At 31.8% G+C, this 24,554-nt stretch overlaps 1 protein-coding gene across 10 annotated transcripts in view; it reads left to right on the top strand.

Annotated features, from left to right (window-relative positions):
- LOC100169361 (leucine-rich repeat-containing protein 4B-like) overlaps nucleotides 1-24,554 on the top strand; it is a 346,827-nt gene that overhangs the window by 151,293 nt on the left and 170,980 nt on the right. Inside the window, exon 1 of one of the 10 annotated variants that reach the window (XM_029487503.1) lies at nucleotides 21,233-23,007. The exons of the other annotated variants lie outside the window; for them this stretch is intronic. The gene's annotated coding sequence lies outside the window, so the exon portion shown is untranslated. Of the gene's footprint in view, nucleotides 1-21,232; nucleotides 23,008-24,554 lie in introns of those variants that run through there. 10 annotated transcript variants of the gene reach the window in all.

Here is a 24,554-nt window from a genome sequence, read left to right as displayed (position 1 = left end):
CAGTTTTTTTTTAATCGGGTCTTATGTGCAATACGCACACACACACACACACACACACACAGACACACACACACACACACCCGTAGCTGTCGATTTAACGTCGTCGATTAAAATTTAAAAAAAAATAAATACACAAACAGCTAGGCATAATACAAGCCGTGTACAAAATACACCCGGTGGCGTGTCGGAACCGATTGGGGATTTCATTTCTCTGCGCCCGTAAATTTAATTTGAATTTATCGCGGGTCCATTTATAACGCCGAGGGTGGGTGATATTCACGGTTGTCACACGCGAACGTCGCTTGTATAATAATATAGCGCCGACAAATCGGTTTAAAATTGAACTCCGACCGGTGACGAGGACGGTATTCCCTCCAATCGACGTGAACAGTATATACTTAATAATGAAATTACCGTCTCGGAAACTGCAGCAGTCGTTATAAACACTTAAGCCTATTATTCGACGACAACTACAAGCTAATCTGCAGGTCCAAACACGTTCATAGAAAAAATAAAAGTCACCAGACATTACCCTTATTTAAAACCAATCTGACAATCTGAATGAATCTTCATAAACCAACCTGAAAACAACGATATTATATAAAACCATTCATAACTTTTAAAACCAGTCTTGATTTAACGTTTCACACAACTACTATGGAATGTGGGAAAGAAATTCAACACTAATAAAATTCGAGTTTTTCAAAATAAAGTACTTCGCGTTATCACTAATGCCCCGCCAAACATTTCAAACGCTACATTACATTAAGACCTCCACATACATATAATAACAACATATTCCACACAAGGTGGCTGGGGTTTTTTTTTCCAATAAACCAACTAACATGATGTAATGATTTACTCAAATAAGTAATAAATTACATCGCGACACTTCTACAACTCCCCACTCACCAATAAGTTTTCAATTATTACTGTTATTATGATCGTGTTTTTTCTCTCTCGTCCCCCTTTCTTTATTATAAAATAAAATAAAATCTGCTGAAATGGTATTCACTAGACATCAGCTTCGACCATGCCTCATTACCCAATTAAACTCATCGCTGCAACTTTGTATCGCCGGATAGTACATAATATAGGTTCTATCGCAAAAACCGGATCGATGTTTTTTTTTTTTAAATAAATAATAAAACTAACTCGCATGGGTCGACCCTACATCATAGCATGCACATTTACTAACCCTCTGCGCGCACAACCACGTTTACTACATTTACACAATATGTATAGGTACGTGGTTTCCAGACAGATTTTCCGACGTCCCGGGAAATCTTACTCGCTCCTTGTTCAGATCACACTATAATAATATCATACAAATATGGATAGAATGGAGTGTTTGTTGCACATACAATAATATATAGTAATATGTTATTGCGTGAAGTCGACACACATATTGTGATGCAAATCCGGCCGTTGGGTATATACGAAGCGTGACACGAAGGTCGCGTGTATTATAATATATTATTATTACTATCATACGTAGGTCAGACCCGAAACGGGTACCTATCCGAAAATATTATGTTTTCGCACGTTTGCATAAGTAATATTATTATAACATATTGTGTGCGTGTCCGATGACGACGGTAGATGATGCGGTAAAAAAAAAAAAAACACCCCCAAGGACCGTATAATAATATATAATATTGTAATAACGATAAGGCGACGACGACGACGACTTTGTGATATTACACGTACAACACTGGTACGTATAATAAAATCCTACATAATATATTATAGCTGTTTTGACCCCGACCCCGACCCCGACCCCCACGCCCCGCCGAAACCACCCACATATAGGTCGTGGCCCGGACGAAAATGTCCGATTAAAAACCTCAAAGTTTCGTGGGACGCGCGCGCGGAACAATATTTTCCCCCAAGGACTCGTAAAAGAGGAAATAAAGATACAACCGGAAACTTCGTTTAATCGTCCCTAAACGCCGTAGCGATTTTCCGCCGGACCCGCGGGCCGGGCCACGTTTTTTCCTCCACGATTTAATGCGATCTCCGTTTCTCCACACGCCTAGCTGTCCATCCGTCCACCCTTTGTTTCAATTTTTGTTTCGTTTCCATGATATAATAATATTATTACCACGATCAAGGATATTAAATAATATAAAAAAAAAATAACAAACGATATCTCCCATCAGCCGCGCACGTGTACACGCCCGCCGAACAGACAACTGCGGTAAGGCGTACAAAAGTGAATAAAAGTGGCGTGCCAAACGCATCGTACTATAATGCATGTCAAATTAGATACGTATCATCACAGTTGTACTAGTTTTGCACAGTATGCGTATCTCCTTCACCTCCGACTCGTGTCATAGTTCTCCTTTTCTCATTAGTTGATTTTGTTCTATGTTATATATGTATGTATAATATGATTGATAGCCAATACGAAGTGCAGAACTGCGATAAAGGCGAAGTAAAGAGCGGATGATGCTTATCTAAATACTGTGATGATACCTATCTAATTTGTCATGCTATAATCATGACTAAATAAACAGGCTTGATCACTAAAAAATCAATTTTTCCTATCACTGCGCATTTTCCCCAGACATGGCAAAAACAGTATAATTCCTATAGAATTGTAATGTGAAGAATATTTTTTTCTATGATATTAGTGTTTCTTCCAAGTCTGGGGAAGTATAATATATGTATAAAATATGCGTGCAGTATTCTAGCGACCATGCCTGTTTATTTAGTCATGGCTATAATGGTAAGTATCTTATTGAACGGTCAATACGCAGATAGAGGTTGCGTTAGGCGTGACGGAAAACATCAGGAAAACGGTTGTCGCAGTTTGTCACTTTTTTTCCGTTTTCCCCCGCGGTGTTGACGCGCAGGTAAATTGATCAGTTTTTCGTCGCACGCGAAAACCATTGCTGTAATATACATATACGCGAATGTACATTACACAATAATATAGCCACTCTATATACTATATACAGGGACGTGACTAGAACCTTCAGGCTTGTTATCCAATTCCCCTAAAAGCTTCTATTGGTACGTTTTCCCCTTACTCTCGGACGCTGTAAAGTGACCATCTACCGGGAATGTATACTATCCACTATCGTTAGACGATCGGCGTAGTACCGCTGCGACTACAACTTACCAAACTGAAGCACTTTTTTTCGATATCACCCACTACTGGGTTTTCGTTGTCTTGCCATCTGTATATGTTATGATTAGTCAGATGTAATAGTAAACTAAACAATGGTGTTTTCTTGGAGTGAACGTGTAGCAAACATAAGAGTGTGGGTACGTGTGCGCGTGTGTGTGACGTGTGTGTCGCTCTTGGGGAGACCGAACAAATCGATCCGATTCATCGTAGCAACAGCATCGGCTGGAAATGTGTCAAAAAGTTTCCGACGTACAACCGGTGACGGGGTCACGGAGCTCGACCACCAGGACGAAGGGAAATGCGGTCGACGTCCTGTGTTATAAGAGTATGTGAACGTCCCGAGCTAATTTATGTTGTGTGTGCGCGCGTAAAAAGCCGAAGGAATTAGTGCCTGCGGGCTGTGGCAAAAGGAGGGCAGCAGGTCGTGAGTTAACCGCGTACAACGGTTTATGTGCTTTTTTTTCGTTTATTTTTGTTTTTTATCGTAAGGATTGCTTGATAATGTTACAAAATATTTTATGATATTATGATCGCATGATGATATAATTTCACTAAATACCGAAATCGTACGGAAGCGAGTGTATAATATATTATGTATTATATGTTGTAAAATGTGATCATTTTTTCCCCTACCCGACGATAAACATAATAAAGCCACCGCAAAATACCATTTTAAACATGTCGTTTGCATTACCTTCATAAATATATATTTTTTTAAATTTCATTCGGTTTGCTACGCAATAAAAAATAATTAAAATATTATTACACCGAGGTTTTTGTGCGTATAATATATAATATAGTACCTATAGTACGATGTAAAATATGTTTTTATTTTTGTTTTTATCGCCGTCGTTTTTAAAAACATCGAATTCAGTTAAATACTTTTGTGTGTATGTTTGTATTTATATTTTTCATATATATTTGTATATTTATTCATACACGCATAACGCGCGCGTGTAGCAGGATTCGGGAGATGAGTAAATATTATCATTAACAGCAGCTAGTTAACTTTGCATTATTATTAACACGTTTAAACCGTGCACGAAAGGGCGTCAAACACACATGGTATGGTAAATATTTAAAAATAAAAACGGAATAAAAAAAGCCCCTAGTTTTCAGGTTGCGCACATCACCAAAAGTTTTTAACCGCATTCGATGGACTCGCTGAGTGCGTGGCGTGCACACACCCATTTAATATTAATAATAAGAATAATATTAATTATGTCTTATTATGATATTAATAATATGGTATATCGTCCTCGCAGCAAAAACCGCGTAGAAAACCAACGTGACATATAATATTATCGGTTATAATAAGTAACAACCGCGCGATTTCCAACGTATTTTATCATTTCGATTTATTGCTACAGCCGCGGCGCGCAAACACAACACTGCCGTTACGGGGTAATAAATATATTATAACATAATAATATTACACTGTAATAACCCATCCCAAAATACGATATTAAATTTGGCACACAGTGCCGCATAATATTATTATTATACATTTATGTATGCCTATTGTGCAGTCGTGGTTGTACCAGGTTGTGAACATATTATTATTGTTATAATATTACGCGTATCGGTCGCGCGAGTGGAACGGAACGATGACATCGAAACGCAACGTTAAACAGCCAAACGAATAAATTACATTACGTATTATTGTTACCACCGTAGTTATATTATTATACTACATGACAGAACACGGTGTACTTATATACTTATATAATATTAATATACAATAAGAGTGTTGAACCTTGAGAGCTCGTGAGTTCGAATCGCGTGACGGTCTGCGATTTGTTGTTAGTAATTATTATTAATCGGTAGGTAAGTAGGTATTATAAGTGTAACATAATATTATTATTGCGTACCTAAAGCAGCTATACAGCGTAATACAAATTTGAACAAGCATTACGGAGCGGAAATTTAATTTTCTATTCAAATTTCAATTAACACTTCGAGTTGATATTATGTCGTTTTGAAATAATTAAGAATACGAACAAAAATCACCGGCCGAAAACCTATGTTAACTACACTTTAACAAATATCGCATATTATAAACATTGAAAATTAATTAATATTATATATTTTTACTCACTTATCGTCTGTAAGTTATGGAAAAACACCATCATTAATAAGATAAAATTAAATTAACCAGAGGTGAATCTTTGTAATCCGAAAGTCAATTATATCTAAATCCAAACGATTTAGTTCGAATATTTGACATTAGACTGCTCAACGCAATGCCTGTGTCCAGTTGCCTATTTTATTTTACTAAACTAATACCTACCTAATTTATTAATACTATTATCATTTAAAAATATTGATTTCTTTACAAAACAATTTTTTTTTTTAATATATGCAATATGAATATTAAAAAATATATAGCTTATAATATATCATAATAGTTTTTCAGATCATGGTTAATATTACACATTTTTCCACCACCACCACTGCCACCACCACCACCCCACCGATACCACACGAATAGACAAATATTCCACTCTCACATATTATTATATTGATCCACAGAGAACTTTACAGACAAACTAAATTACATTTTTAAGTATACGCTAAAGCGAACATAATTTTATCCAGATCGCTAAATTCATCTTTCACAGTCAACAACCTCGTGCACGTGCTACGTGAAACATATTAAAAATAGAAATGCGTTCGTTTATAAGTAGAAAAACAAATTTCAACTCAAAATGTATTATTATAATAATATTGTTTACGATACAACGTTGAATAAATAATAAATATCTGCCAAAACGGCGTCTTGTATCAATGTAACCGTTATAAAATTGTGTTGCCTACTATTGGGAGCTACAAAAAACTCGGTAAATGATTTTTAACTCAAGTTAAAAACTTAAAATAAAAATTAGGTTAACAAATTTTACCCTCGGATTATTGACGGCCAAAAAAAAGATTACAAGACACCAATTTAAACATAAATATAATATGGAATCTGATTTATAACTACTACGACAAGCGAGGACGTTTAAACATTGTACACATAGAATAAGATAATGAACACTTCGAGGTATAAAATTATAATAATCCTTTACTTCGTCTCGTTATTTCGATGGTCCGAGTTTGTATCGTGTTATAAGTTGGTTTTAATTAGACAATAATAATATGCGCGTTTAATATACAATTCCAATAGTCCGCCGCCACTACCAATTATAAATTATGTTTTTAAGGCGTAAAACTTGTTTAATTCAAACAAACATTCCGGGCGGATATTTTGTACATTCTTGTTTTAAAATATTGAGCAAACCAAGACGTTTATACTATTGCGCGAGAGCAAAAAGCGTAATAAAACAGCAGACGTTCGCTGTGTTTGCTATTGTTAACAAATTTCAAATTACTTTTAAGGTAACACAAAGATAAATAAAATGTTCAGAAATTAAACTAGCGAAGGCAAGAAACTTGCAGCGTGTAGAATAAAATTCTAGAATTCTTTTAATTTTTTTGTTGCGAATATTATAATATTGTTAGCTGGTGTACCTACCCAGTGTTTGTAAATATTAAACACCGAGTATATTATTATATTTTTTTTTCTCTCAAAAGGTCATTAAATAAATTATTGTATTTTTGTTTTTGTACCATCAACCACCGAAAGCATATAAAACTCGAGAACACAGTGCAAGTAAATATTTTTAAATGGTTGGTATGATATTGGTGTTTTGAACTTTAATTAAAAAATTGCTTTTTAATTTTATTCGGCGACACCTTGGCAGTCTGTAGTTATAATATCACAGAATAATAATATTTTTCTAGGTTTTGTTGAAAAATTGGAGATCTTGGTGGTGAATTAGTTCAGTTATCGTATTTCGATTATATTCCGTGCAACGATTAATACAACATTTTAGCAAAATTCAATTTGGATTTGTAACGAGCTATATTTATTTTCACCTTTGCAATAACATGTTTTATTAGAAAATATAGTATTATTTTAATATTAGTAAATTCCGTTCTGTCATGTTTATTTTAAGCTATATAATACGACACTGGTAAACATAATATATGTCGATACTACGAAATACGATACCACGCATACATTTTAATATAGTGCATCTGGCTTTTAATTCGGTGTTCATAATATAAAATCTAATAAAGGTATAATATATAACTATTTTACCTACCTACAACATGCCTCACCAATTATGATTATTATTGATTGGATATATTTAAAATGGTTTATTCGCAATAAAATGTTTGTAATTTTAATATCGGATAATAATATTATGATATAGACAAATTCTCATTTCGTATTAAATTTTTAAAATGGCCCATCACCGTTTTAGTTTAGTACAAATAGCACATTGCGATTAGATGATTTTAAGCAGTCTGTGACGGCCGTAGTAAAGTAATGAAATTGTATACAGTATTATAATCGGTTGAAATTTTATCTTGTCGTGCCACAATAATTAAAAACTTTAAATAAATGCGTAAACTCTAACTGCACATTTTCCGAAAGTGTTGCATTCACATATTGTATTATATTATATATAAAATAAATAAATAAATTTAGTCTTAAATCAATAATGTATTCGTCAAAAATCATATTTTGTAATAGCAGGTTGATATATTATGTGTAATAAATGATAATGGGTAATTTTGTCCATTGTGAAAAATGTATATTGCAAACAGGTGTCAAAAACAAGTCAAACGCATAAATCATCGCCTCAATACGGGAGTAAAGTAGTGTATTGGTAAAATAATGAACTGAATGAACCCCTAAAATAGAATAAAGCAATGACTAAAAAAAAATAATAATGTACACGAGGTAAAACAATATCATATTATATGTTTTTCGATGTATTCCAAGAGTAACTATACGACATTCGGGGATGGCAATAATTTTCAAAAAAACTATATATCGTTAGGTATACACGACGTAGCAAAATGCTCGGTACTTTATTTCTCACACTATTGTTTCCCTATTTATTGGTCAATACAACCACAGTAATTATGTGTACCATAATGTCATCATGTTTTATTCAAATCCAATTTCACACTCAATTTGAATGATGAATTACACGACACATACTATATTGTATATGTTAAGATTAATGTTGAAATTCACTGCAACATAGTTTCAACATTTTGAATAAATATTAAAAATATACAACAATATTTCACCTGTGAATGTTGACATTCACACCGATTATCGGTGAGTGTTGACATTGACTATTATTCGGTTTTGGTGAACGTTAGTATATTGAGCATGTTGAGTATTATGAGTTATGACCCATCAAGGTTGTGTTTCTATTCACCCCTAAAATAGCAAAAGTCAGTAAAACCCACCTGTTTAAATATTTAAGTTATTTGTTTAATAATAATTGCAATTTATCACACCTAACATCATTTAAAATAATTTAAAACTATCAAAATAAAAACTTTAAGAGTTCTTCGAGTAACTTTGATTTTCATAATAATGTATTATGATAATTATAAGTTGTTGCTTATCAATGGTTAATTTATAGTTAATATATTAATATAAATAAATATGTAGTTAATTTATAGTCTATATTTTTAGTTTATGTTTTTATATTGTTGCAAAAAAGCAATTAAATATAAAATAAAATAATGTGATACATCTTTTTTTACAAAATGTCAACATCCACCAAAAACAATTATACACAATAGAGTTGACGATTTCGGTGTGCATCCGATACAAGGTACGTCATAATATATACGACATAATATTATAAACATCATTATAACGGTCGACGTGGGTTTATTCACTCATCCAGATAGAAGCTGAGCCGAGAAAACGATAATATGTTAAAACGGTATTACAACGTGTTCTACTAACTACCGAGCAAGTATGAGATGGGCTTCGTCGTAGAAAAAGCTAAAAATTACAGGTGTCTTATAACATTTTACGGGTGAGGTTTTACAACTCCAATGCGTACGTGTAATTTATTATAAAATTATTATTAATATATTTTGTAACGTTACCAATATTGAATTGTCACTATTTAATTTACATATTTCTTACTTCTCGCATATTATTATACAGATCACGTGCACAGGTAAGAAGACCAGTAGACGACATTTCGATATTACTTATTAATTTAGTAATGTACCTACAACTACAGCCAAGTAATTGGAAAAAAAAAATTTAATTTTGATTCTTATGAAATTTTGACGCGTGGGCCTCCGACATGATACTATTGATATTTGTATAGTCGGTTGTATTATATTATATCGTTATGTATATTCTGATATTCGTACTATACCTGTACAATTAAAGAGCCGATTGTAGTCTGGGGTGTCGTATACGTTCCGCAAGTCGCGACAACCTAGGGTAAAGACGGTGTAATAAATAAATATTATTAAACAGTTTTCCCGCGCTACGCTCGTCGGGCTTTGAAATAATATTATACACACGATAAGTTATAATATAACATTATCCGTTTATTCTCTCCCGCACAAATGTCTGTAACGATATCCATCGCGAAATGAGTCAATAAATTTTCACGTCTTTATTGTTAGTATTGAGTTCTATCGATTTTCACGCCAAACTTTTGAAGTTTTCTATCATATTAATAATAATTTTAGCGCCTTAACACAACCGTCTTCCCAATATCACACTCGTTACGTACGTACGGCTATTTACGACAGTTTTAATAATAATAACAACAATAATAATAATGATAACGACCCTGGTTTGGCTCGGTGGATGTCCTCAGCCACTAACGTCAGTCGTCTTCGCTATAGTATCCAGATGGGTGACCACCCGGATTATTTGTAACGAATCCTCGCCCCACATACACGTGTTTCTCAACCAATCGTAATCTCCCTACATATGCTAATATTGCCGATGATTAAGATAAATAAAAAAAAAATTATAATAATAATGATATTTTTTACATAATATTATGTACTATTATATGCGAACCCTTAGTGTCGACGTGTGTGTAATACAATGCAATATAGTACTCAATGGAGTTGCCCGGTGTAATTATCGTAATATACCTACGGTGATTTAGTAATATTAGCTGCTCCGATGATAAAAAAATACAATTTAAAAAATTACACATAATAATATGTTATTTTTTAAGCAGTATCGCGATGATATTATTACTATAATGCTACGTCCATCGTTACATTATTATAACATTATAACAACTGACTGCACTAATTTATCGTTTTAAATTTATTAGAGTACATTCATCGTGTACATTATATTTTTAATACGATATAATTCGAGTACCTGAAATACCTACCTGCCTACCTACCTACCTACCTATTATTTTCGCTAATCCGTTATTTTTTCTCATCTGTACCACCTGCAAATATATTAGTATTATTATATATGATTATTTATACGTTTTTTTTTATAAATTATATTAAAATGCGCGTTAGATGTATCGTACATAAAAATACTCGAGCGGGGTTTTTTTTCAAGATTTATGTTTTTATACGCCCAGTCAATTAAGAATAATAATAATTTATTGTAATTCATCCTCGTGGTTTGCGTAATGAAAATCATTCCCGTTTACGTGTAAAAATATAATACGATTTAATATTTTAATTGATTAAAAACATTTTTTCTTTGTTTAACTAAAGTTTTATTGACGCGCGTGTGACGTAGTATTAGTATAAGTACTGCATACTGCACGAGTTTGGATTGGACAAAATAATAATACTCTCCACGTTCAAGTGCACATTATATTCATATTTTAGTAATAATTAGTGCGTATGAATTAATTGAGTAATTACTATTATACGCATAAATATTACGCCATGTTTGCCTTTGGTAATTGATTTCGTATTAATTACGTCAAGTAATGTATAATGATATTATAATGCTTGTGATATTGCGTTTTGATATTGAAAATATTTTATGATTTGTTTCACTGGTGAAAACATATTCAACACGTCTAACGGTTCAGTGAGCATACATTTACCTATGTATAAATACATTATAGAATCACACTATTGTTTTCGTTGGTGTGCGTGTGTCACTGTTGATTTCATAATTATGTTTCGTACCTATACCATTTGCTAGAAAAACATTCGTTACAATGATAATATTATTTTGTGTAGGTATCATAGTCCATCGATTTCCTTAATTACATAGCTGCATTGCATTCCGTCCACGCAACACAGTCATTTAAATTTAAATGGTATTAGCCAAGTGCTAATAACTATATCATACGTATATGTTTACCATGTGTATATTCCACTAAACAATAAAATATATTGTTGTGTAAACTACCCTAGATTACATTGTGAACTCTGACAGGCAAATTTGCAGCGTTATTAATATGTCAAATAAACTGAAAATTTGAATTTGTAAAAAAAAAAACTATATGTAGATAATTCAATAAATATATAACCAAGTAAAATGAAAAAATAGTACCTACATACTATTATTATGAATGTTTGATAAAATTAAACTCTTTACTCTTTACTCTTTACACCATAATAAGGCAACCATTTTTAAGTACCTATGATCTATGCACATTTACAAATGTACTTACTTTTTTCTCCGGCTCGATGATGATAAGACTTCATCTCTGGGTTCATTCGCCAATGTATCAATAATAAAATAATAATAATGATATGCAATAATTGTAACGCGGCGTTCCGGTTATGCAATTTAGCTACATAATAATATGTGCCGATTTATTATGGCTGTTTTTTTCTGTAATTTCTCTTTGGAATACTATTTTGTCGGATTACATAAATCCATAAATTCAAAACCATTGTTAGTATAATGTTATAAGCGTAAAGATATTATACCAAGTTTTTATTTCATAAGTAGAAATTGAATTTACGAATTTACAGTTAGTATAAAGTATTGACGATTAGGTATTTTTTTCCTTAAATACTATAAAATCTTTTTGATTATATTTTAACTGGTTTGTAATAAGCTAAAATAACAATACCTGATAATAATAATAATAATATTAATATTTACCAAATCGTCAGTAATAAATTATGTCCTTTGTTTTTGTTGCGTAAATAATTGTCCACGAGTGGCAGTATTACTTTTATTGTTCTTCACAAAACGTTTTAAAGCTATAGATAAAGTTACGACTGTATTATGATAACTAATATTGTAGCTCGCTGTTTTTATACACACACACGCCACTGAAACTACGTGAACAACAATGCAACCGTAATACGCAATACGCCAAAAGTGTAAAATTTCCGGTACAATTATATACATATATAGGTCATCACGTTTTCGATGATTTATCATCATGAGCATAAATTATAATGTGTCGTTACGAACGTATTTAATTGCAGCGATCGCTCACGCGGAAACAGTCTCATAACAATAATAATATTGTCCATCTGCAACGGGACGAGTGCGCGTATCATTATTATTATTATGGTCGGTTCAATACCCCTTACCTAAATATCGGAATAATTGAACCGTATTGTGCGTGTTACGATACCTATCGTTGTACTTGTTGTGTAAAGGTGCTTAAATATGATTTTGGCCCCGCCGATTCGGGTATGAAACGCGTTCTTCCGAGGAAGCAGCTATATAATATGACCGTGTCGCTCTGAGCTCAGCTGTTTCTCGTTTTCACCGAACCGCAAAAGTTCCCCTGCGAGATTCCAGTGCAACATTCGTAAATCGGTTGACCATAGCAAAAATAACTCGAGAATGAATTCAACAACATCTGGAGAACAACGTCCGGCCCCGACTTCGCCGATTTCGGTGACATACGTATCACAATAATAACATCGTAGTAAGCCACACGACAGTGGGGTAACCATGATTTCACTTGGAGAGGTGGGCCACTGTATATTATACTCACCCACTTGGCTGTCTCATCAATTGCTATCAGTGAAAAAAAAAAAACGACAAAATATTCTGGCTGCTAGCCATATCCACACCGCGTGGTATTGAAATAACACCAGAACTAGAATTGTGTGCGATAACGGTAAAACGATAAGAAAATACGTTTTTTGAAGCAGCCCAATATTGTTTTACTATTGTTATACACGAGGTCTTGGAAAAAAAAAACAATAATCGGAATTCGTTAACTGAACTCCTATTATTATTTTTAAGACACAAATACAATATTATGTAGACTTTTCGGTCAAAAAGTCGTCGTAAATTCATATTTTGGATAATAACACTGTAGTATGTTTCTGTCTAATGAACTTTATTTCTGTCTTATAAATGCAGTTTACCTACTAAAGTAGTACCTATTTTATGGACGTGTAAAAAAGAAGACAATTTCGGTCAGTTTGGTGTCAAACAAATAGACAATTATGGGCCAGTTATTAATAAAACTTAACCCGAATTCTAGCTTCACCTAAATTACTATTTCACGGGCACACTATTTGGACCTACAAATATTTAATTCCACACCACTCGACGTGTTATATTATAGCACTGTGATTATGACATATTGTAAATAATTGTAATATTGTATTGTATTAGATACACGTTTTGTTTGGGCGAGCACTCTCGGTCGTGCATAATACGCCAATCTCCAGCCAGCCACCAACACACTAATATCCGAAAGAATTAAAAAATCCAAGACATTGCTCCAGCCTGGGCCTGGACAATACGAATAATAATATCCCCATTTTTAAAATCATTTAAATATTCTATAATATTATTATAACATGATTCGACGATATTCCTGTGCAAATAACTTTCATAATTGCTACTATCGTGATAAGCGCCAATACCTACCATATTATTATATTGATGTGTCTATAATAATAATATAATAATAATAATTATATAGAATACAAAATATAAATTATGCATAGTCATCGGCTTACATACATCGACAGAATCGCCGACTCCCAGTCCTTATCAATTGTAATAATAATAATATACGGTACGCGTTGTAAATTTACCGATATAATAGTTTACTATCGTAAACGTATCGTTTTATGCGTGTGCGTACATATTATATAATATATATATATATATATTTATGGCAGTATTAGTAATTTATTTCTCCACCGGACACTATATCATCATTAAACGCGTTTTATTGTCCTCGGTCGTCGGGTGCGTGTGTGCGTGCCCATATAAATATTATATTTACGTCCGCTATGGGTGAGGGTGCCTGCAGTCGGTTATGATAATGTTGTGAAGTCCTCCTCCACACGAAGTTGGTGGTTTTTACGACCAGTTCGTCGAGTCTGGACGTGAACCGCCAAGTCAGCCGATTGACCGCATTTTCGATCGTTTTTATAATAATATAATATTTCAATAATTGTATTACTACGTGACGTCATTATATTATTGTCTTTGGTCGTGGTCGAAACGATACAATATTATTGTTTTACATTCGTAGTTTCAGAAACGGATGTATTTGGCACCCGCGTATTATTTCCATAAAATCATAATATTTTAATACAATCAATTTACAAATAACTGTCACGCCGGCTTGCTGATATTGAAGCGATTCATCCGGGCGATAACCGTGATAAGGACGTAGGTTTAATATAAGACCAACGTTGGAAACATATTATATGACTATTATAAACGCCAAAATACTAAGGTCTTACCTGACACAGATCCCACTGATTTTTTTACCCGACATTTTATGTAGGTAGGTTGGATAGGTGCATTTTAACTGTTCAAACAAATTATGATCGTTGACGGCCAAGGTGTTATAGTTGAAATATCATTCAATAGAAAGTATTTGATATAATCAATCTTAATTTAAGATATTATTGTTGGGGAACAATTAAAGTTATTAAAATCGTAAGTTTTAAATTGTTCAATACAAAATTACACCATACGCTGATGTACCACTATTGATATAAATGGAGGGTCTGGAGATTAATTAAAAGTATTAAAATTTCAAAGCGATATTAAAAGTAAAAAATTGAGAAATATCTTAGATTTAAAAATAAGTTAAAAACTGTATTCAAGCATTTTAAAAAAACTTTGTTGGCTCACACTTTGAACATGTTCATACATCGAAGATGACCTTTCAACTTAGAACAACTTTTTCGTTGTTTATTTGACGTATAAAATAAAATATCGAGAAAGGAACTTTCTAAATATATATCCACTATTTAACAACTAATTGTTGGTATTGGTTTGCTTATTTTTCTCTCTTTCTTTTATCATTTGTTTTAAGGTATTGTGAAATGTCTGTAAAATAAATGTAGCCAATTTTTAATTTGATCCTTTGATTATATACGCAGGCGATACAACAATACGTAACTAGGTTAAAATAATTAAAAATAAACATTTAATAGTGCGAAAATCAGGAAAGGTTTATTTAATTAAAATCAAAACTAAGTCAAGCGTATTTCACTAAAAGAATTATCTTTAATTTTCTTATCTCGAACATATTTTGAGGGAGAAAAGTGAAGAAAACATTTTCTGCAAACTGCATTTCTGTAATTACAGAGCCAGAGCACCGTGGGACTTTCTACATTCTACATTAATAATATTGAAACTTTCGATTTAGTATTTCCAGTTTCAACGCTACTTAAAAAGAAAGGAATATAAAGTTGGTGAGTGGGAGAGTGGGGGAGATAGACAGAGAGAGAGAGAGAGAGAGAGAGAGAGAGAGAGAGAGAGAGAGGTAGATTTAGAGTTAGTCACCGAATATTAAGACACACGTGCGATTAATACGGATTTGTTTCATGTAACTTATTAATTTATGAAAACACCCGTAAAACTTTTCTCGACCTGAATTCACATTCAAACAAACAAATGTACAAGTGTCAGACTACAATTTTAAAAAGATATTACACATTAATATAATACATAATATATTATATACTGCGCTGTCTGTCTTGATTCACGAGTTTACATTTCCACATTACATTACCTACCTACCTATATACAATAAAACTATAAAATGTATTATAATAACAATATTTATTATTATAATTGTATTTCTTCGATGTGCGTTCGACACTCGGTCAGGAGTATGATAGCGATAAATGGACGTTTCCTCCCGACTGTTTTCGGCCTAGTAGAAAATTCTCCCCCCTCCACGATGTATTTTTGATGCGAAAATTCCCCCCACCGTTTTTTTTTAAAGTTAATTTGTTGAATCATTACTAATAATATTGAATTTAATAGTATAATATAATTTATTATTTAATATGAATTTTTTTTTTAAATAAAATATAAAATATAATACTGTATTGGGCAAGACTGGGCAGTAATATTACTTTAACATTTAAAAGTTAAGTTATAAGTTGATTTTTAGATAACTTTTGTTTTAACCAGTTAAAAAAAAAATGACTTAGTTATATAATTTTATAAATAATCGTACTTAGCTTAGTAAATTTTTATTTTAGGACAACTTAACTAGTGAAAAAAAAACTGGTTAACTTGTCCAGCTTTCCAAATAGGTACACATTTTCCGGTCGAAAAACCGTGTAATGGATTGTTCCAATAATAAAATATAACACATAATATGTTCAGTATTTGATCACTATTGGTGCGGACTGAGGAAATTATTGTGTTTGCGTGCAGTGTGCCCTGCAGACATCACCCGGATATTTAAAGACGTTTGCCCGTTAACCGGCTTTAGCACTTTAACCGCAACCACATGATGGTTATTAACAATATCAAACGGATATTATAATATGTTAAATACCTACGAAACGTATTTACGTAGGTAACGAGCTTCTGTTGTGGTCCATCGTCGTGACGGTTAATTTTATTGGGAATTAATATTGTTTTCTGTTTATTTATTTATTTATTTTTTTTTTTACTACGACTGTTTGTCTCTTAGGTGCGGCTGATATTAATTATTATTTCGAATTTGAGTATTCATTTTTTTTCGAGTCGATGACGTCATAATATTTCCTGAATGACGTCGAATCTCTCAAAGGCTCCTCGGAGGGTTGCATGCGGGAAGTAGCTTACACAGACAATGTCACTCAGTATTCACAATATACTTAAAAAGTCAAAACTGCAGTTTACGAAGATTGAATAGATTTCAGATCCCATCGCCGTTATCCTATCACTATGTTTTCCGAAACGTTTAACTGACTCACCCTGCAGAATAAAGTGGCACAATTATTGTTTATAAAATAAAACGCAAGTCTGCAGTTAAAACATTTTCTAACTGGCTCATTCGTATATATTTATATATAGGCACAATGTGAGAAACGGCAATACCTAATTAAAAAAAATGCTACATCAACTATTAAACGGCAGAGCGACTTTTCCGTTTCTCACTTATTTAATAACATATTATTTACTCTATAGGTTATAGTAGGTATATAATATAAATTCTCGTTAAAACCATTGTGTTTTTTTACACTCACTTACGTGATACTGTCTGTTTCTAAATGACGCTCATTAACCTAGCTGGCATATAATAATATGTACTATTGTAACACCTACCCAAACGCAGATGGTTTTTCTTTTTATTATAACATTTTCGTTGGTTGACCAATTCGATCACTGTATAGTTAATGTCACGGTGATAACTGTAAGCGGCTACCAAGAGGTCCGACCGTCAGTGCGCTCACTTTTTTGGAAAACCAGATATCGCAATAACACGGCGCCTTTATCTCACTGACGGGCGATCCACATATCTTATCCCTCCGATTTGTAACCCAGCGGTAGCTGGAGTATGCGCTGCGTGTTGACCACACGTGTTTCCGTCTTGAGGAGTTGAGAACCAAGTGGCACCCGAAAGACCGAAATAATTACGTAACTAAATATTATTCCGTTCGAACAAAGTCCGGATTGTCAAAAAGACTTGCAGGATATGAGTTGGACTTAATATATTATTGTATAGGCGTACCTGCATAATGACTCTATAATATACATATTATTATACTTTCGCAATATACATATTTGTATGAGTATATTATGGCCACTGACCCGTCAAAAAACGTCTAAAATAATAGGCGCTATCAATTTCCGCGATCACAATGAGGTTTAAAATTTAAAAAAAAAATAATTACAATAACAGTGTCGCCCGGGATCTCAGGATAAAAGGAGAAGCGTATCGATTAAATTTAATTAAATTAAACTGAAAAGATTTTTCGAAGAACGCCTCGTTCTCCGACGGTTCGCGTCCACCCACCCCTACCATAATATATAATATAGTTATCGCGATGTATCCTTTTCGCGTACGCTCACTATATATAATATTATATACATAATACATATTATAAGGGTATAGTATACAATATAATATTGTATAGTACTAAACCCCCAAAAAATCCCTTGAGGCTCTTTTCTTTTTTCCCTCCGAGAATTAATTACTTGATGTTACAGCAATTGCTTAAGCGGCGCAGGTCGGATGTACGTATATTTATATCCTATATATCCTTGTGTACATACCGGCTCTGAGCTCGAATATATACACATATATATATGTAATAACGTATTTCGTGTCTCGCGTATGTTTACGTGTTTAAAATATGCAATTTTACTTATCCACGTGTATTTTATAATATTATAATAATAATAATATCTAAGGTTAATTCTGTTATATTTGTCTTTCGCGTTAAATTCCGCTCCACGGCCCACTTCAACGTCTACGACAACAACAACAACGACGACGACAACTACAAGTACAACAACAATAATTATTATATTATCATTATTACGTACATAAATCTTAGAGTGCACCTATATAACTGGTACCTATACCATGTTCGTAGGTATTTGAATGATTTAGTTTTATTGTTGCAAATACTATTAATTTTAGAAACTAAATTACACTTGAATGGTGTTCACTGCAAAGCTATTTTTTTTACACCTCACAACTCACAAGTTAGTGTGCACTATAATATTTAAATTATATTCTTATAACGTAACTTTAACTCAAATATTTGAATATTTTATTTTTCTTTGAGACTTTCATATAATATATATAATATACATATTATTATGTATACTTAGATAATTATTATTATTAATTTTAAAATATTTTGTTGACATGAATTTATTACAAAAATTCAATTTTACTAATAGTGTCCTATTATTCTAATACCTCAGTTTTTTCTCTTACATGGAAATGGCGTTTTTGAAATATACGCGTATACACAGCTACACATTATAAACTGAATATTATATTATTATCTTCCTTAAAACGTAGTGCCCATTTTCTCTGGGTGTAGTATAGTTTATCTTACCACAGCTGTTTTCTAATTTCGACGAGAAATCGAATTTAAATGTTTAATCCCTTTAGTAATACTTTCTCTGGATCGATGTTAATTGGCTTCTTACATTATTAACGGTATTCCTACCACCAGCGCAGCAAAGGAACTCAATATATTATATTTTTTCGTAAAAACTCAAAACTAATTTTAAAACCATTTTTGCGTTACGACATTGTCGACACAATATTTTTAATACAGGATCCATGCGCATGCGCATGAGTTATGATCTTAGTATTATATAATGTTATTATCGTCATTCATTTACGAGGTGATTCGTCAAATTCACTCACCGCAACTCCCATCGATCCTTTAATAATAAATTACTTTATTTAGTTTCAAGTTTCAGAAAAAATACATCGGTAATTATTTATAGTTTATGCCACATCTAAAAAGTGTCCTTTAGGTGGTACAAACTTATTATTTTCAAATGAGAAATATTTTTTTTTGAAAATATCAAAACATCAAAATTCAAATTTAAATTTGAATAGTTCTTAATAATTATACTACATAAAAAGAAAAAATAATGAATGTGATATTCAGTCTAGCATAATAGTACCTACTAATATTATTATATTCGGACTAATATTATAAATAATTAAATTGTATTACATTTATATTATCTAATTAGGTACTATGATTTTCAATTTTATTATGATTTGACATTTTTCATTAAACTATACGTCGCGTCATGTTAATAGACATGGAATCAACACACTTTAAGTGCATAAATGCGATTTATTTTAAAACTACGTAGTACTAACCTTCGTACTTGGTAGGTATTTATTTTAACTGTTCACACTCATTATATCAAAAAGTATTATAATTATGTTTTCAAGCAGTATTGTTTATTTTCTACTTTCTATGTTGTTTTTAATGTTTTTACTTTTAAATTTCTGTGCAGACATTTTTCTGAGAATTTTTGTGTACAAGCATTGAACTTCAAACGAGTAGTTATTTGGTTATAAGTATTTAAATGTTTGATGAATTGAGTAGGTACTAGATCATCATTTTGCGGTTTATCCTTGAAGCTATAAATATAATTAACTACAATTATTAAGAAACTTCATTCGTAGATTTCGTAGAAAAATATCCTACTGTTAGAATATATTGTTCATTTAAAAAAAAAATGAAAAATGAAAATATAATTTAATAATAAATAAATTATAATTAATAATGAATTAAAAAATATAACAAGCTTTTTCATCAATGTCGTTTCATGGTTATGTAAGACAAATATGTGAGACAAAATATTTTCAATAACGTTAATATTACTCAAAATATGCAGCTTTTGAGATAATCATTCTGTATAATATATAAAAATATATCTAGAACAGTCTTAGGTTGTAGACACATGTTATAAAAAAAAAAAAACAATTTCGTCTACTCGTATTATTTTCCGATTATTTTGTAAAGTACTAGGAACTATTAATTTGTTTTAAAAAATTTAAGCTTCGCTTCTAGAAATCACCGTTAATATTGTAAACCAAAGAATTTTTTTCTCGTTAAAAAAGTCTGCAAGGGAAAACACGTCACGGCGCTTCATTGTAGAACGGTATTATAGCTGCGGGCTCCATACGATACGTTTATCATTATATTTTGTTTCGTCATATCGGTGGGTATATACGGCATACGCATCCCAACAGATATACACTAGCCCGCTGTGAGTTAGTACTCGTATTATATTATTATTATATTCATTAAATAATAAAAGAGTATTATAATTTATAGTGTACCTACGCGCGCAGCTCTGCCGTTGCACAATATTGTTTCACCTTCTCGGAACACGTTACCCATATATAGGTATATACCGTCGTTGCGAAAATTCATTTACTGTGAGTGATTGAGGTTTCTCTGTTGCCCACAGATAGTCCCGTGGATGTTATAACCGTTGTATTGTAATATCCTTGTACACACACACACACACACACACACACACACACGCACACACACACACACACACACACACACACACACACACACACACACACACACACACACACACACACATACAATATGTGTACAGTAGAGTTGTTCTCGAAATCGCGGTTTACGTTTCTACTCTATTTCCCTAACGCGGCCGTTTCTACTCCGGTCGTATCCGTTTTTGAATTGAATTCGATGTACCTACCTACGTAATAATATTAGTTGTTATACGTGGATATATATTATTATTATGTGCATAGTACTCGCGAGTGTACATAGATAACGTTATACATTATTATTTATTCGCGTCTATAATATTACGTAGGTATAATATGACATGTATTATTATTATTTATCTCGTAAACCCGATATTGGGTCGATATAACGGTTTCAGATTAAAATACTAACGACACAGTCGCAGTCGGTAGCAGCATCGCAGTTCATGGACGCATCTCGTTTTTACGATATCGTCATTCGGCGGCGGCCGATGTCATTTAAACGGATATTACTATATTATGATGGTTATAGTATTATTTAACTCGTTATAATTATTATTTGTTACCGAGTGACAATAATAATACGTATGTAGTATGATGCTTTGTAAATAATATTGTGCACTACTAAAATGATATGTTATCTATCAACACTATTATGATATAACTGTATAACTCTTTCGTGTATCAATGACTCCGTACGACCTCATTCATCGCAAATTTAAAACTGAAGGTATTATTATTGATATAGCTTATAAACACAAATGCGCATATTAATAATATGATGGGAGGATTACTACAAGACTTTGCTATAGTGGCACGTTTGCATCTTAGAACTTTGTCGTTGTTTATTTTATACTTGTCAATATAACTTAATTACGATTTGGATGGTGTATATCATTTATTTGAACATTGATACGGCTGTACGAACTTTTTACGTTTTAATTTAATAAATATTATAAACCAAGTTTTTAAGCAGATCATTAAAGGAATTAATGTTTCAAGTACTTCAAAAATATAGACATGGCGTACATAATAATATATATTTGTATAAATAATAGCATTAATAAAATTGATTTAACCTGGCTTTTAGGTTTTACCATTACTTTTCATTTTCGTGGGTTATTAGATTAACAACAAAACATTTTGTAAATAACTTCTGACGTATTTAGCATTTTAAAAACAATAAATTACCTTCAATTAACTCATCTCTCTGTCCGGGTTTTTTGCCCAGGGCTCAATCGCACGGTGAAAAACAAAACAACTACACGCGAGATGGAATACCGGAAAGCATACTTTGCTTACTAATTTATTTATTTATTTTCTTGTTCACCTATCGATCTGACGATTACGGCTGACCTGCGTGGTTGTAGTTGTATTATAATATTAAAGATTGATAATGGTTTTGATGTAATTTTCTGAGTTTCCAATCAGACAAGAGTTTTTGTTAAAGTAATGAGGTCATATGAAATTCTCAGGATGATTATTCCTTCTACCACGGTGAAATAACTTGTTACCACCAGAGATGCATAATAAATCTGATTATACCCATAAGTTTTTAGGAGTAAGAAATTTTTTAGGAAAGTCCAATTTTAAACTTTAGATAAATTAAATTACGTTAAATTGTCTTATAGTATATCTGCAGACTCCTTAAAAAATAATACGTTGAATTGCTTGAGTTTGTACTCAGACCGTTATGAAAACCTAAATTAAATGCTTTCAGGAAAGTATATATTTAGCAATACGTGATCTAATGATCAAAGCTATACCAACAAAGCCACGTAATATGTACACCAAACATTGGATTCATTAGAAACTAAGACTTGTGACAACGAGCAATTTCTTTTGGTAAGTTACCATAGTCTTTATATTATGACGTATAATGTTTTCATATGAAAAAATACTTTAAAAACTCTAAAGACTATATTATAAGTAAAATATGGTACATTAAGGTTACCTATTGTTTTATTAAAATATTATTAAAATAACACTTAACTAAATTGCATTTACAAACATTGTTTAAAAAATTTTATATCTTTAGTGTATATTTTACTTAATAACAAAAAATGTGTCATGTGCCAAATGTTTTGTTTTATATTTTAGATTCTGAGTGAAACGATGAATGTATTGATTTTACAATGATGGGTTTTTTTTTATTTATTTTTTTATTTTTTTTTGTGTCTGTCATCACCTTTTAGGACAGTAAAAGTGCTTGGATTTTCTTCAACAGTACCTTTTCTGATAGGAAAGTGAATCTAGTTGGTACTTTGGGGGGTCAAAAGTAAAATTTTTCCAATAGTTTTCAAAAGCGCCGTGAAAAACAAAAGAAAAATTAAGGAAAAACGGGAATTTTTTCGACAAAATTTATCAAATTTAAAATTGAATAAATATTTTGTAGTTAAAAATTTATAAAATGTTCAACTTTTATGTCTAAGGATTGAAAATTTAAAACAAGATTTCACGTAAATATTTAATTCTGTTACCAAAAATTCTAAGAAATACATAAGCACAGTTTATTTTTATAGTCATTTTAAGTTCAAATTTGGACGAAATTACATATTAAAAAACCTGGAATAACTATTTTAGTTATTTTGTTGTGATTGTATAATATTACTTGTGGGTACTTGAAACTTCTAAAGTATAATATTATATATCTATGATAGTACCACGGTTTGTTGTTGATGTATAACGCGTTACCTAATGGATATTGTGATATGATTAATTTGGAATTTATTATTCATACCTATTATAGGTCAATTTTTTTTTAATACTATAGATAAGTATACCTATAATAGGTATGTCTAATACCTAGACTGACAAACCGTCTCCGCTCAGTATCGTTTTTCTTATACAGTGATATTATACCATTGAATTCAAATTTAATACTATCCATTATACAGTGACCCACTTGTAACCTACTGTACAGCAGAGCGACATCCACTCACCCACCTTTTTTTTCTATGGATGTCAACAAAACTTTATTTGTTGAGTAAAAATACTTGAAAATTTAATACAAGGCTCCTACTATATTGTTACAATGACATTTGAAAAATATTAAAAATCATTAGTCACAGTTTTTTTTTTATTAGCATTTAAAGTTCAAAAATTGACAAAATATGGAAAAATCACGAAAATTACCTAATTATTTTGAGTTTATAATTCGTAAAAATTTTTATTTTTAGAACTAAGATTTTAAAATGTGATACAAGATTCCTTATAGGATAATCTACCTTTATCAAAAAAAAAATGTCTATAAGAAAGTCAAATTAAATTTTTATGAGTGTTTGAAATTCATATTTTTACAACATTTGATATTTGCTCGATTTCTCATGAGACGATTTTCTTATTTTGTTGTAATTAAAAAACGAATGACTGTAGAAACTTGAAAATTTCAC

This window comes from Acyrthosiphon pisum, chromosome A1, assembly GCF_005508785.2.
Source record: "Acyrthosiphon pisum isolate AL4f chromosome A1, pea_aphid_22Mar2018_4r6ur, whole genome shotgun sequence".
Taxonomy (NCBI): domain Eukaryota; kingdom Metazoa; phylum Arthropoda; class Insecta; order Hemiptera; family Aphididae; genus Acyrthosiphon; species Acyrthosiphon pisum.
Note: the sequence above shows the minus strand (reverse complement) of the source record. Positions and strands in the feature narration are given on the sequence as shown.